At 51.8% G+C, this 16,317-nt stretch overlaps 1 long non-coding RNA gene across 1 annotated transcript; it reads left to right on the top strand.

The window, feature by feature from the left end:
• The first annotated feature begins 248 nt into the window (after window positions 1-248).
• Window positions 249-8,063, top strand: LOC140593894 (uncharacterized). Its single transcript, XR_011994290.1, has 2 exons — window positions 249-509; window positions 6,494-8,063. It is a non-coding gene; the product is annotated as an uncharacterized lncRNA (long non-coding RNA).
• The last annotated feature ends 8,254 nt before the right edge of the window (window positions 8,064-16,317 follow it).

The following is a 16,317-nucleotide window of genomic DNA, read 5'->3' on the forward strand; positions in this document are numbered from 1 at the left end:
AAGCAGCTTGCCTCTCTGGAATCAGACTCGGCCACTTCTGCTTGTTTCCGTGACCTTGGGCAGGTGGCTTAACCTCTCTAAGGCTCAGTTTCTTCATCCGTAAAATGGAGCTGTAATTTATGGAGTTATTGGGAGATCCCATCAGATGATTAACGCACAATAAGTGCTCGGCAAGTATGAGCTGCCCCGTGTCCCCCTCTGCGAGGGCTTAGCCCAAGGTCACGGCCACCTGGCCCGAGTCCCAGACTGGCATGGAGGGCAGCTTCCAGAGAAGGCCAGGCTCCACCCTACCCCAGCAGATGTGCAGTGTCTGAGCAGAGGAGTCCCGGACTGAGATCGCCCTTCACTCCTCTGTCTTGGGGTCCCTCGCGTGTGCCAGGCACCCTCGTCCACACTGAAGAGGTCCAGCGGGGAACCAGCCGCTCGGGTCTTCGCAGGGGGCTGCTCCTCATGCTGTGGTCGAGGGGGGAGGAACAAGGATCAAACAGCGGCGGCACAGAAGCATCCAGGTGGGAAGCGGGGCTCCTGCGGGGCCGGTGGGCAGGAGAGAGCTTTGGGGAAGAGGAATGAGGGGGCGGGCGGCAGCGGGCAGGCACGGGGGGCGGGGGCACCCGGCGGCAGGGCGCGGGGGCGGGGGCGGGGGGGGGGGCTGCCGGGAGGACAGTGCCGGGAGGGGGCGCGCGCAGCCCTCCGGCCCAGGCCCAGCCCAGCGTTGCGGTCCTATTTGAAGGTGACAGGACCCCTAGAGTCGAGGCCCGCGTGGTGCTTTCCACAGCGAGGCCAGTGGCAGGCTCAACTCCTCCGGGCGAGGACGTGAAGCCAGAGGGGGCGCCCAACCCGCGGGGGCAGGGGGCGGGGCGCGGGCGCCCGAGCCGGGGTCCGGAGGAGGCGTGGGGCTCCCAGCCAGGCGGCCGCCCCGGCCCCGAGCGCGCACCCGGGGTGGGGGGGCGAGTGGGGGGCTGCGCCGCAGCCCGGCCCGCCCCGCCGCCCCCGCCCCCGCCCCCGGCCCGCCCCGCGGCCCCGCCGCCCAGCGCCTCGTGCCCGGTGCCGCACCGCCCCCTGCTGCCCGCGCCGAGCTCCGCGCCAAGGCTGCGCCGCTCCCGTGCGACCTGGGCTGCGGGACCCACCTGGGGGCGCGGGAGGCAGCGCGGGAGGGAGGCTCGCCTCAACTCCAGCCCGGCTGCCTTCCCTCGACCTTCAGAGCCGCGAGCCCTGGGTGTCCCTCCGCGGTGACACGTGGCCCAGGTCAGCGGGGCTGCAGGCAGCCCTGACCACGCAGGCCAGCCGGCCGCACAGCAATCCACCTCACTGTCCTCATCTGCAAAACAAGGCCCATCATTCCCCCACCTGGTTAGTTTAAAAGCTCACCTCTCAACCCATTAAATCTCAGCAGTTTGAATCCAGCTAAATTCACCAACAACTTCTAGATCGTTTTAGCTTAAATCCGCCTTATTCATGCATCTCCTTTCAGCTCTGGAATGAAGCAGAAGTGACATTGAACCGTAGGGTCTCCTAACTAAAGAGGATGGTTTTCCAGAAGCAAGGCCCTCCAAAAGCTAAGTTTGTAGCGCCATTAAAGATGTACAAGGGCCTTACCTTGGAAGTCAAAAGATAAATGACACACCAGGAAAAATCTCCGCAATTCCTATCACAAGTCTAATACAGGAGTCAGCAAACGTTTTGTGTAGAAACTCTGGGATCCCTGGGTGGCGCAGCGGTTTGGCGCCTGCCTTTGGCCCAGGGCGCGATCCTGGAGACCCGAGATCGAATCCCACGTCGGGTTCCCGGTGCATGGAGCCTGCTTCTCCCTCTGCCTGTGTCTCTGCCTTTGTCTCTGCCTCTCTCCCTCTCTCTCTGTATGACTATCATAAATAAAGAAAAATTAAAAAAATATATAAAAAAAAGAAACTCTGTCGAAACTACTCGACTTTGAGGTTGCGGCATGCAAGCAACCATTGACAATGAGTGGGGCTGTGCTCCAGCAGAATTGCATTCACAAGAAATAAGACAGGGGGCCTGAGGTAGCCTATGGGCCGTAGTGCGGCCTAATTTAACCAATATATAAAAAGCTCCTAGAAATCAAGAAAAAACAACCCAATGAAAAGTGTGCAAAGAACATGAATAGACAGTTTAAAGAAAACTCGAAAGGCCCCTCAACATATGGCAAATGCCCAACTTCACACATATAAAAGAAATGGAAGTTTCATTTTTCATCCCTTACCCGAATGGCACTTCAACGGAAATGGTGCCAAGACAGACACTCTGTTAGTGATGCCATGAGAAACAGGTCCATTCCGTGTTGCTGATGAGAGTGCAAAGTGGACACCCCCTTGAGGGGAAGCTGTGTGTTCTCCCATCATGGTTACCCTCTGACCCAGCAGCCCCACTGCCGAGCACGACCCTGCAGGCAGACCCAGGTCCCCTGCAGTGCCATGTTGCCAAGTTACACCCAGTGAGCCATTGCTGCTGTGTTTGGAAACAACACACTCAGGAGCCAGTTACAGAAAGCCTGCACTGGGTGCACAGAGGAATATCACACAGCTGTTAACGGCAGGGAGGAGGCTCCAAGCCTGATATGGAAAGATCTGCACGCTGGCAGACATCGAGGGGAAAAAAGCAAAGTGCAGAACTGTGTTTTAAAGTAAGGTTTTTGTGTAGGAACAGGGTATGGGACTAAGAGCCTATTTGTATGTGTTCGTATTTGTGTAAAGAAACACTGAAAGGGTCCCTAAGAAACCAGTACAAGTGCTCTGTCAAGGGAATGAGTGGTCAGGAGCAGGGAAGAGAGAGAGAATTCACGGTATAGATCATTGATGTTTTTAAACCCTATAGGAATACATTTTGTCGTCAGGAACTTAAAATTCTTAAATCAACGACTATGGCTTTGATGAGAAGTGAGGGAAAGAAGCCAGAAGAGTATATATAGAGTGCTACAGTTTGTATAGGAAAATGCAGGTTTCCTTATGTCTGATTATCTGGAAGGACAACCCCTCCCCTCAAAAAGTGCTGGCAGAGATGGCCTCTGGGAGGAGGACAGGGCCAGGGGTGGAAGGGAGACTCACCTGTCATTGTTGATCCTTTTGGGTGGTTGTATTTTTTAACTTTTTTTTTTTTCACCATATACATGATTTGAAGTTTTCAAATCAAAAGAAAAAGAGATGAAAAAGAAGGCAGATGAGAGCCCATGGGCCGCTAAAATAATACAGCAGCTCCCCAGGCACCGTGTTTGCCATGAGCCACATTCCGTTCCTTTCACGCACCTAGCAAGTGCCCAGGAAACTGAGGCCCAGAGAGGGGAGCGCTGTGCCCTGCATCATGCACAGGTGGGCACATTGCCCATCGAGTCTCTGGAAGACCCATGGGCCCCTGAAGCTGGAAAACAGGGATGTGGTCCCTCAGTGCTCAACACTGAAACTCCCTCTGTAAAATCCTCTCAACTTGCTACCCAGCCTTTGCTTGAATTCCTCCCCACACCGGAAGTTCACTACTTTAGAGACAGGGCATTCCATCCCTGGCCAGGTGGTTCAGTTAAAAACTGCCTTGCTCAGCAGGAGTGTCTCCCTGTCCCTCGCTCTGCCCTCTGAGCCACCTGATTCCTCTGCCAAGAAGAGCCACACGGGCACACAAAGATCAGGGCACCTGGGACTGTTCTTCAGGCTGAGCAGTCCTGGCTCCCAAGGTTCCCCTTGTTGGGTAATGTAGGTCAGTCCCTTTCCCTCTGTGACGCAATGTCCATAACACATCCCCTTCCACATGATTGCAGTGGCCTCCACAGGACCAGTATCCACATGCAGAGAGCCCCCGGCCAGTCTCTCCTGACTCCTCTTTATTCTGTGCTTTAGCCATATTAACCTTTGATCTTGCCCAAATCAACCAAGACTGGGCATACCTCAGGGCCTTTGCACTTACTGTTGGCTGTATCTGGAAAGCTCTTGTTATGTCTGCATCATCCCATCCTCAATTTCCGAGTAGGACTGTGACCTCCTTGGACAGGCCTTCAATGAGTAGTCTTGCTAACATAGCTCCTGTCCATTCTCTTTCCCATCTTCCTTTTTCACTCTGGAATCATCTTGCTTATTCATTGCTTTGTTTGTAATAGAACATGAGCCCAGTGGACAAGGCCCTTATCTACTGCATTCCCTGCTGGATCCCAGTGCCTAGAACAGTGCCTGGTATATAACAGATGTTTGACACATGAATGAAAGGATGAATGCTGAGGCCTCTCCAGCTCACAGGGACAAGCCAGGAGGGGTTGTGGGCCCACAGGGCTGGAGGTCTAAGTGCCCGTCTCTGGAGTCTGCCCTGAGCAGCCCCCACCCAGGCACCATCATCAGTCTCTGCCCTTTAGCCCCTCTGCTCTCTCATCCACGGCACAGGGCAGAGGGGAGGCCAAGAGGCCACCCTCCCAGAGAAATATCAGGGCTCTAAATTCAATTTAAAACAGTTTAATTGCCTAATTGCTCTGCTCTTCGGTGCAGTTTGTTAACAGAAGCGATTCTGCAGCAGCCAGGCCAGCCTAGCAGAAAATTGGCATTTCAGCCAGAGGGAATTAAAGAGGCAGAGCACTGAACTGCCACTGATCCCAGCCACCCCGAGGCCCCTGCACCACCATCCCCAGCCCTACATGAGGTGTCAGCCACATGCAGGGCTTGGACAAGGGACGGGAGCGCCAGAGCTGAGCCTCTGTACGTGCAGACACGCACGCAGGCCTGAGCAGTGTCTGTGTGTTAGGAAGAGCAGGTGCTCTTGCCAGCATGTTTGGATCTCTCTGCTGTGTGCTTACCTAAGCATGGCTGTGCTTTCTCTTTCTTTATGTTTAAGCCGTGCTTTTAAATAGGAAACACATGCAAATGGTGTTTTAATTCAAGGTGTAAGTGGGTTTGCAGCAACAAGAGCCTCCCTTCCCCCCACCTTGAGCCAAGACCACCAGTTCTTTTCCCAGGCTCAGACTGTTATGCTTCCTGTGGGTCCTTCGAGAGCTATTCTGTTTATATATGCATAAGACTGTTTTTATACAGATGATTACATACCGTAAACATGGCCCCGCTTTTCTCCCTCATTTGCTGTATTTTGGAGACTGTTTCTTATCAGAGCTTATCGAGAGCTTCCTCATATTTGTCATAGTGAATGACTGCCCTGGATGACTTTTGTAAATCCCCTATTGCTGGACATCAAGGTTGTTTCACCCCTATGCTTTATAAGCAATAGTGCTGTCTCAGTGCATATACACACCTTGTTTTAGCACATAGGAGGGTACATGGGCTTAGAACTCATATTCCCTTTCCAAACCAGTTGGCTTTTCCCACCACAAAGCCACACTGTCACCCTACAAGAATAGGAAGAGTGTCCCAATCCTATGGACTCAGAAACAACCTCAGTTATGCCCAGACTCTGGTGCATATGGATTCTGACTTCTGGTTCACCCAAATGGGTTTAAAGCATTCAGGCCATTCTGCAAGCTGCTTCTTTTTTTCTTCATTCAACAATCAATGACACTCATCTTCCTATGTAAGCAAACAGCTCTGCTTTTTGTTTTGAGGGCTGAATAGCATGCCATTGTGCTCTCCTACTACATCGGATTTAACCACTCCCTTATTGGAATCCAGATTGTTGCCAACTTTTTGTTATTACAAGCTGCACTGCAGGAAAATTCCTTGAAGCTAAGTCCTGGCACACATCCTTTATGCTATCCTTAGGGCAGCTTCCCAGAAATGGAATTTCTAGGTCAGAGGGTGTATACTTTGGGGTGGGGGGGGGGCGGACCGTGCATTTTAAAACCATTTGAAATGTATTTGTGCGTGTGTGTCTCTGCCGTGTGTTAGTGGGCTCCTGCCGGTAGGTTCATGCAGGTACCCAAGCAAATCTGTTGTGTGGATTTGCATAAATGGGGGTCTAGGCCTACTCAGTGCTGCCCCCCTCTGACTAATATTTGGGAAAGTATGGGAGTGACTGCTGGCTGTAGAGTACCATTGGATGGTCTGTAGACCTCACTCTGATTTCTGAGCTAAGCTAAGCCTCATCTTCTCTGGATCCTCCCAGTCACCAGGGTCAGAAGGCCAACCCAGGCCAGCTTTACATCATGGGTGAGAAGTCTGAATCACCAGGAAGTCCAGGACCTCCAGCCCAGGTGGATGCAGGTGTTGAAAGAAGTTCATTCAGCATCTCTCTTTTTTTAAGATTTTATTTATTTATTCATGAGAGACACAGAGAGCCAGGCAGAGACACAGGCAGAGGGAGAAGCAGGCTCACACTGGGAAGCCTGATGCAGAATTCGGTCTCAGGACCCTGGGATCACAACCTGAGCCAAAAGAAGACGCTCGACTGCTGAGCCATCCAGGCGCCCCCACATGTGTCTTGATTCTGGTTTGCTCTATGCCAGCTGCATTCTTGGGTCAGCCTTCACACGCAGAGGCAGAGACAGCCTGCCACCAGCTCCAGGCTTCCAGCTTCTCGCCCATGACCCCAATTCCTTCTTTTTTTTTTTTCCCTACAGTTCCAGCCAATGGCTTGGGTTTGCCTCTGATGGACCAGCTAAGATCACATATCCACCTCAACTATCATGGCATCCAAGGGACCCTGGTGCCACAGGCCACCTCTGTATCCAAAGCTTGGAGCCAGTTCCCCGCCCCAGCCCACCCAGCCCTGCTCCTGCATCCCTGCTCCTGTCTGCTCACCCAGCAGCCAACAATGAAGGGGGTCAGTGCCAACAACTCTCGCCACTTGCCTCTCCCCTGAAAGAGCTGCCGTCTCAAGGAAGGACTCCAGAAATCCAAAAGGCTTCCAGCCACACAGGAAGAGAGGAGCTGGGGACCAGAAGCAGCTATTTCATGTAGCAGAAGTCACAGGAAACAAGGCTTGACTTGCTTTCCTTTGAAAAGCACTAAATGATTTAGCAGAAGGGGTTACTGGCAAACATTGGACTGTTGCCCTGGTCCGCACTGCTGTTCCTGTTTTCCTGTACTGGCCCCCCCAACCTGAAGGAGGGGCAGCGGTGTCAAGGTGAGACTGAACCTTCACCATGGGTGATGCTTTCAACCCCAGGTCTTATCAGGCTGGACTATTTGTACTTCAGCAAACTCCCACTCATCCTGCAAAACCTATCCCAAAGTTACTTCCTCAGGGAAGCCTTCCCTCGCTCCCTCTGGCAAAGTTGGCCCAGAGTGATCTATCTGTGCCCTCTGAGTACCCATCACCTATCAGTGCCCAGGGCTCTGGGTCTGGTCTAGGGCTTCTGACTTCCCCCAGCCTCATATCCCACTGTTCCATGGAAGAGGAGCTTGGAATAAGTGGATATTTTGATCCGCTAGAGGAACAAAAATTGTTTTCATTCATTCATGCATTCATTCACTCAGCCAATATATACTGATCACCTACCAAAGAGCAGGCCTGTGCTGGGTGCCCCGGCAGATATCACAATAACCAAATAATACCAAAAATAAATGCAGCATTCTAAGGGATGGTACATGAAGAAGAGATGGCGTAATTCAAGGGCTGAGAACACGGGCTTGGAGCCAGACTGCCTGGGTCTGAATCATGGCTCTATCCCTTACCAGCAGGGTGAGGCTGGCCATATCATGAAACCTCTCTAAGCCTCAGTTTTATGATCTATAAAATAGGGAGAACCACAGTGCCGGCCCTATTCATCCACTGGCAGGATTAAATAGGTTGCTGGAGAAAAAGTATCTGAGAGAGGTGCATGGTCCATCACAGGAGCTTAAACACATCTGGATGGCAGACTCCTGAGCGTACGTAGCGGGGATGCCTACCCTCTTTGATAGGTCAGGGAAAGCCAGTGTTTGAGCAGAGGCTGGAGGATGGGCAGGAATTAACACAGAGGGAGAGTGTCCCGGGGTGGACATCCCACCTTGCATACATCATAGGTCCCCTAGACAGAAGACATGGGGAGGGCAGCGAGGCAACCTCCAGAGTGTGGTGGAAAATGGATGACCCTTTCTTTCTATCACAAAGCATGACAAGAGGAATAGGATACAAAGCACTGAAGGCAGATATTCAATATTGGATGTGCACTGAACTTCCAAATAAAGCGTTTCTAAATATGCAAATGATCTGGAGTTGGCTTCTACAGACATGCCTGTTTTCACACCACTATCAGGTTCCATCCTTGAGGTGGCTATATACGGTGCCTCACCAAGAATTTGTTTCATTGACCAGCTCTTCCGTGGGTGAGAAGCAGCAGGGGCAGGTGGCCGCAAGGGAGGGCTGGGGGCGGAGCGCTGCGAGGGCGCTGCAGCGCGCCCTCTGGTGGCAGGTGGGAGGCCCACGGGGGCCAAGTCCTGCGGTTTGCAGAGAGGCGCCAAAACAATGTCCCAATAGAATTCCAGACGAATTTAATTGAGTGGTCGTAAAAAAGTGATTTTATAACTATAAAAATTTACCAGTGTGAAAATCTACTACCCTCAGTAGCTTGCAGGTTAGCATTAGAAAGCTAAATTGGAGGAGCTTGGAGTGGGTGTTGTCCAGTGTAGACAGGGAGACTGGCTCCAGGTAAGACAGGTGAGGAGGGTGGGGCCTCTGCCGGGCTTTGCTTGGGAAGGCCGGGGGAGGGCACACGACGCCACAGACTCAGAGCTGCATGTATGTCTCTGGCCGCTATCTGTAAAGGAAAGACAGCAGGGGCAGAATGGAAATGGCAACGCTGTCTCAGAGGTGATGGGTGGCAGTGAGGACCAGACTGACACAGGAAAAAGACACAGGTAAATTAAGGCTATATTTTGGAAGTAAAATGCACAGGACCTGGTAATGGATGTGGGGACTGGGGAGTGGGCAGACCTCCAAGCCCTGGCCTCCAGAGCTGGGTGGGCAGGGTTCCCCTTTGGAGGGACACAACAGGGCTCTCCTCAGCGGAGGCCACCTGGAGCTGAGGATGGAGGATGTCATAGGTGAGCACATCTGCCAGTTCTGGGGGGGACGGTCCTGGTTTATATAGAGTGCCCCTGCGTTGTTGTTCATGGTGCCGCCTTTCACTCTCAAAAGGGTCTCTGTCTTCCTCTGAGATAAAAATAAAAATAATGTAGTAAATATAAATAATAAATGAATGAGCAAGGAGAAGAGATGCTCTTGTTTAGTAAAGCAGAAACCAACCTGTGAATGTGGAAGGGAGTACACAGTACAATTGGAAGGAAAGTCACCATCTGGCAACCAGCTTGGGCACCACTGTTTCTGGCAAGAATCAAAAGATAGTAAGACTAGCAGGGAGAAGGTGGAGGGAGAAAGGGGCGTCTGCATAGGCTCAAAGTACCTCCCCACAGAGGCGCATGACCTACAAATGGGAACGGAGTAACTCTGCTGTGAGGAAGCCTGCCTGATGCCCCCACATCCAAGTGATGAGAGCCGATGCCAACAAAGAGGCACGGTGACGTCAGGAGCCCTGTGGCAGGGTGCAGTGAGAAGCACGCAGCATCACTTCTGTGACACCCCTCCTGAAAACACATCAGCTGGATCGAATCATTAGGAAGCAGTTATTCTACAGGACAGCCCAATATTCAAAGGCATCCAAGTCATGAAAGTCAGTGAAGGATTGTAGAATGTTCCAGATCCCAGGAGACGCAAGAGGAAACCTCAAGGTCCTGAGCATGCAGTCCTGACCTGGATCCTTTCTCCATAAAGGACATTGGGAGAGTTGGCAAAATGTGAATGTGTGAACAGGGTCTGTGGTCAGACGATGGTGTCCCATCAGTGTGGCTTTCTCGATTGGGGCTGTGCTGTGGTCGTGCGGGAGAATGGTCTGTCCGGGGGAAATATGCAAAACTGTCTTCTAGGTGGTGGCATCATGTTGCCCATTGCTCTCTGATTGTCCGGGAATAAGAGATCTTTGTACAGGCTTGGATGTCTCTTTTCTGCGCATCTGAAACTGAGACCAGAGAGTAAAACAATTCGCCCCAGGTCACTGTTAGAGGCAGAGTCTGACTTAGGCCAAGCTCTCGGACCTTGTGCCTCCCTCTGCACTCTGAGGACCTTCCCAGCCTGGAAAAGGATTCTCTGCTCAGATGCACAGTTTGCCAGGCTAGGGATGGAATCAGAGAGGTCAGAGACCTATGAACCAGGTTTGGCCACCCCCGGTGGCCATCTGGCCGGTTGCAGTTCTACCTACAGAGAAACCCAAGGTTGGCGATCCCTCGGCGTGAGCTGTCCTCTGATGGTCCAGCGGCCGGGGCCAGTCAGCACAACCAGAGTGTTCTCCATCTGCACCTCGTGAAATCACTTCGTCATCAGCATCCCAAAAAATAGACCTGGAAGGGAAGTGAGGGTATGGGAGGGCAGAGAAGGTCACGCAGCTGTCACAGCCCTGAGGCAACTAAAGTATGAAGGGTCCCTCCCCTGATCCGACCCCACAGGTCTGCCCTCAGGAATCTTAAACTTTAGGGTCCCAGGACCCCTTTACACTCTGAAAGATTAGTGAGGGCCCCAAAGAGCTTTTGTGGGTGGGAATTTTAGCTATTGACATTTACATTAAATACTCAAAATTTATTTTTTTTAAAGATTTTATTTATTTATTCATGAGAGACACAAAGACAGAGAAGCAGAGACACAGGCAGAGGGAGAAGCAGGCTCCATGCAGGGAGCCCGACGTGGGACTTGATCCTGGGACTCCAGGACCAAGCCCTGAGCCAAAGGCAGATGCTCAACTACTGAGCCACTGAGACACCCCTCAAAACTTAATTTTAACCAAAATTCAAGCACACATTCCATTGGCTGTTAGAGCAATGACATCATCACATGTCAGGTCTGGAGACTTCCACTGTGCACTCGTGTCAGAGCAAGAGTGAGCAAGGCCCATAATGCCTGATATTATGATGCAAACAGCCTTGACCTCACAAGTCCCCTCAAAGGGTCTCAGGAACCTGGAGGTGCACGGACCTCAGGGGGAGAAGCCCTGGTATAGGCCACATCCCTGCCCCAGTGATCACTATGACCAGCTGGAAGAAGTGGAACATTCACCTGTGCCCCCAGCAGTGCTGTTCCTCCAGAGAGACTCCCCAGAGAGACTCCCACACCCATGTGTGAACCAGAGAGTCAGACACAAGCATGTGCACGACACTATCATCCACCTTCACCATTTGGAGGCAACCTGAAGGACAGAACTGACAAGTGAACCATGTGCCGCTTATATAACAGAACACTACCCGATGGTGAGTGGTATCAACACACAGAGGTCCCCCAAACAAAACTGATTGAAAAACACAAGTTGAAGAAGGAAAGGATCAGTACAAGCCCACTCGATGAACTGAAAGCATACAGGACGATGCTGCACGTTGTCTCTGGGTGTACACATCTTCTCTGCGTTGATAAACATGAAATTCAAGATTTCAAGATTTGAGGCCGTGGCTCCCTACTGTGGGGGCAGGGGAGAGAACTGGGGAGGGAAGTGTACACAGGGGGGTTTCATTGTATCCATGATGTTTAATTCATAAAGTTATTTTTAAAGTACCTGAGTGACTGTGGGAAAATGTAAAACTAGGACAAGCTGGTGGTGTGTGCTACCATCAGTTCATTAACTGATTCTTCACAGTTTTGAGTACGTGTAGCAGAGATTGCCAGCCGCCTACCTAATATCTGTTTTCCTTCTTCCTTACCGATTTATCAGGGCAGCATGTGCCCAGCTCAAAAAGAGAGAGAGAGAGAGACGGAGACAGAGAAAGAAAAAGAAAACACTGCATATTCCAGCCTCCCTGCCGTGACATGGCCTTATCAGCAAATTGGAGGCAAAAAGGTGAAAGTGAGGTTATTCAATGCATCTCATGGGAAAGATCCTCAAAAATGAGGGAAGACAACTGCCAGCACTGGTTTTCTTCACCCCTTTCTCCCTCTTTCTACCTAGAACTGGGTGGGAAAGACTGACGGAGCTGCAGCAGCCCACTTGTGATCCTAAGGCCTCCTTGTGGATGGAAAACAACAGTAAGATGGCACAGCATAAAGGTAGAGGGAGCCTGGGCACTGATGATACTGTGGAGCCCCGCACCAGCCCTCACATTTTGTCAGGGAGAAATAATCTCCCTTTGTTTAAGCCACTTGGGTCCAGGTTATGTCCACTCACAGCAAGGCGACCTCCCGCACCCATGGCTCCTCAAGCACGCTGGGAGCACGCTGCCTCTCACCGCACATGCAAATGGCAGTTGTCCCAATTCCCTTACTTGCTAATCCCTTTCTGCTTTTTGCCTTTTCATAGTCTACATTCCCAGCTTGTTGAGCTGCTTTTTTTTTTTTTTCCCTCCACTTGGTGCCAAATAATGAAATTTTAGTACTTAGCCTTGAAAACTCTAAGCTTTTCTTACTGCTGGTAAAAGAAATCTCAGCAAGATAAGAAGCAAAAAAATGTTCCTGCTTTCCCTACAGCTGCAAAAACACAGACGCTCCTCGGAATCATAAAGCTGGTTCCGATAAGCGGGGGATTGAAAACGGTCACTGAAGAAACCACGCATGTTCTCCTCTTCAGTGTGGAGACGGATGTGAAAATGTAAAGCCCTATTCTATTTTCTGCCAGTGTGAACGTGTCCTTAGAAGGGTAATTTGCACAAAGGAGCCTTGTAAGATGACTGGCCTTTGGGCCTGGCTGCCGTGTCCTGTGAAACATGACCTCAGCCCTCACAGGCTGCAAGGCCCAGGACTGGGAGGTGCCTTATGTGATCGGTTCTCACCCTGCTGATGATATTTAGGTTCTGGAATTCCTGGGTCAAAACTTAAGAGGATCATTGCTGCTTGCATGAAGGAAAAAATTAATAAAAGCTGAGGTGTTGGTAGATTATTTGAACCAAGATTTTGAGACTGTCTTATCTCGTTTATGTTTTTAGAGGTTTATTTATTTATTGGAGAGAGAGAAAGATGGAGAGAGAGAGCAGAGGGAGAGGGAGGAGCAGACGCCCCGCGGAGCAGAGAGCCTGACATGAGGCTCGATCTCAGGACCCTGAGATCACGACCTGAGCCGAAGTCAAGAGTCAGATGCTTAACCGACCGAGCCCCCCTGGCTTCCCACTTTTGTCTCATTTAAATCACCATGGACCTACCAGTCTTTGTTTCTGGGTCCCCTGTGCAGAATGTCCTCCTGCCCTGCTCTCCCTCCATTTCATTAATGTCAGCTCAGCCCCCAAGCTTACTCAGAGTGTCCCTCTTGGGGGGGACAGCAGCAGAACTGGGCCTCTTCCACCCTCGTGGGCCCCCGGCGTCTCCCAGAGTCACCTCCCACCTCGCTCACATCAGCCAGGACTCCTCCAGCTACCAGAAATAAGCATTCGATTCAAACTAGCTTGAGGGGCGCCTGGGCAGGCTCAGTCGGTTAAGTGTCTGCCTTCAGCTCAGGTCATGATCCCAGGGTCCTGGGATGGGGCCCCACATTGGGCTCCCTGCTCAGTGGGGAGCCTGCATCTCCATCTCTCTCTCCTTCTGTATTCTCTCTTGCCCTCACTCTCTTTCAAATAAATAAATAACATCTTTTTTTTAAAAAAAAAAAAACTAGCTTGAACAAAGAAGGAACTGCATTGGCTCTGGTGCCTAGAAACCCTGACCAAGCTACATTCAGTCACAGCTGGATCCAGGCACTGGGATGATGATTTGTTCCTGTGCTTTGCTCCCTGTCTAGTCTCTGAAGTGGCCTGGGGTGGCTTCATCCTCAAGGATATTCTAGCAAGGGGGTGACAGCAGCTCCAGGATCACATCCTACCAATTCAGCCAACCCGGCAGAAAGAGACACCTTGTTCTTGAGGGCCGGAAGCAGCGCTGTGATTCCAATTGACCCTCTCATGTCACACACATCTCTGAGCCAATCACTGCTGCTTCTCATGGGCTAGCTCTGCACCTGTGCCCACCATGGGCAGGGGAGGGAGCCTTGATGACGAGGGTGGGCCAATCCTAGGAAGGGCGAGGGGGTGGTTTTCATCAGTACACTGAGCTGGCTCAAAAGTCTACCACAACATGAGGTTCTAATTTGTTTTCATGTGTGCCTTCCGTGTCCTGATGACCAAACGCAGGAGGCTGGCACATAGTAGTAGGTGCTCAGTAAATGCTTGTGGGATAACACGAATGGGAAGTACTAGGTGCAGCCTAGAGATGTCACCTCGACGCCACAGCTTCAGAGTTTCTTGGCTATTTCTAACTCCCATATGTAGAGGGGCCAGGCTGGAGACACAAATAATCGATGTATAGCAGGTAGACCTGTCATAACTGTGAGGGGGAGGGGATGCCCCAATCTGGGATTGTTGTGTCTTGTGAAATTTTTTTTCTTTAAGAAGCTAAAAATCTGGAAGTGTGTGTGATGTCTAATATTTAAGTTCTGACAACTAATTAGAAAAAAATTTTTTAACAATCGTGCGTGCCCGTGGACCACCTGTTTATGAGGATAACGAGAGTCAGTATTTGAAATGTGCAAGAGAGGGAAGAATAGGAACCTTCTGGAAGGCCACCTTCACAGGCTGCTTCCATGGCTGCCTGAGACTGCTGTCACCCCACGCGAGTCTGGGAGCCGGGGTCTCTGTGACCAACCCCAGAGGAGCAGGTCCACAATGTGAGTGGGGGGCACCGGGCCAGCCCCACAGCCCCAGGACAGACCCTCGCCCACTGGGAAGCCTGCCTCCAATTTTCCACCTCAAATCAGAGTCATCTTCCCCAGAATGTCATTCGGCCCTGGCCAAGTGGAACTGATTTTGTGTCCCAGAGCCTCCAGGAGCTCCTAACGAGATCTTGACTGGAACCCGGCTTTAAACATTCCTCACAGCGGGTGATTGGGTCTTGATTTGCTGGATGCGTTTGGCTGAGTCACCGTCCCCAAACAATATGAGAAATAAAACGCTGGCCACGCTCGGATGGCCAGGAGGCGCCTCCTGATCCGCAGGGCCAATTACATGGGCCACTCCCTGCAAGCGGGCCCCACGCCCCCCCGAGGAAGGTGCTGCTTGGGAACAGAAGGTGGACAGGCCCCTCAACAGAGACGCTGTGTGGTGCCAGGCCCTGCGCAGGAAGGAGGTGGGCTGGTCAGGGCCACGGTGCAAGTGGGAAAACTGAGGCATGAAGAGCAAGGAGCCCTGCCAAGTTCACACGGAGGGCAAGGCAGACCTGGGGGCAGGAGCCAGGCTGTCTGCTTGATGCTCGAGCTGTGTGCTACTGGACCCAGCTCTGCCATAAGCATTCTGCCCCTCAGAACATGACTGTATTGGGAGACAAGGCCTTTAAGAACTGACTAAGTCAAAATAAGGCCATTGGGGTGGGCCCTGATGCATCGGGGTGGCCTTAGAGGAAGAGGACATGCGGCCCCACAGAGAGACCCCAGGAACACACATGCACCGGGGAAAGGCCACCTGAGGACGGACGGAGTGCACCATGGACAGAAAGGCCTCTGGAGAAATCAGCTCTGCTGGCACATCGATCTCACACTTCCAGCCTCTGGAGCTGAGAGAAATAAATGTCTGTTTGTTTTAACCACCCAGTCTGTGGTACTTTGTTATAGCAGCAACCCCGTGCTGATACACCAATGGCCACCGGTTCACACCTGTTGTTGCTGAGACCTCCCGTGCTCCTGCAGATCTCAGAGCTCTCTTATGTCCATGTCACACTTGGGCCACGAGACCCTTTGCAGCCACCAAGGACCCTGTCCCCAGGGTCTTCCTCCCTAAGCTCACGAGGGTGCCATCTTATCTGGAGCCTGGCCTCACCTGTGCCTGGGTCCTCAACACTCAGGGATACATAGACCTCACTCCCAAGGGAACCCCCAACTGTTTCTCTACCAGCCCCTGCTGCCTTCTGTAACCCAAGGCATTTGGAACAAAGTCAGGAGGCCATCCACCAGCCGCAGGCTTTCTGGGGCATGGAAGAACAAGATCATACTCCCACTGACAGGGGATGGAGAAGAAGGTGAAGTTCAGGAAGGAAAAGACACAATTACCATCTCAAAATATTATCCTGTCTCCCACAAATGACCCCTTGTAGGGCATGTTTTGATCCTCACATGTTTTCATGAAGACAAGTTTGCTGGGGTACCTGGGTGGCTCAGTTGGTTAAGCATCTGCTTAAGCATGGGCTCAGGTCATGATCCCGGGGTCCTGAGATCGAGCCCCGCATCTGGCTCCCTGCAGGGAGCCTGCTTCTCCCTCTGCCTGTGTCTCTGCCTCTCTCTGTGTGTCTCTCATGAATAAATAAAAACTTAAATAAAAGAAGAAGAAGAAGAAGAAGAAGAAGAAGAAGAAGAAGAAGAAGAAGAAGAAGAAGCCACCGCCGCCGCCGCCGCCGCCGCCGCCAGTTGGTTGAAGTCCAGTGCTGGCACAGCAGCACCACTATCATTAGGGACAGGGCTGCCATTTTGTGTGTGTGAGC

This window comes from Vulpes vulpes, chromosome 9 (assembly GCF_048418805.1).
Source record: "Vulpes vulpes isolate BD-2025 chromosome 9, VulVul3, whole genome shotgun sequence".
Taxonomy (NCBI): Eukaryota; Metazoa; Chordata; class Mammalia; order Carnivora; family Canidae; genus Vulpes; species Vulpes vulpes.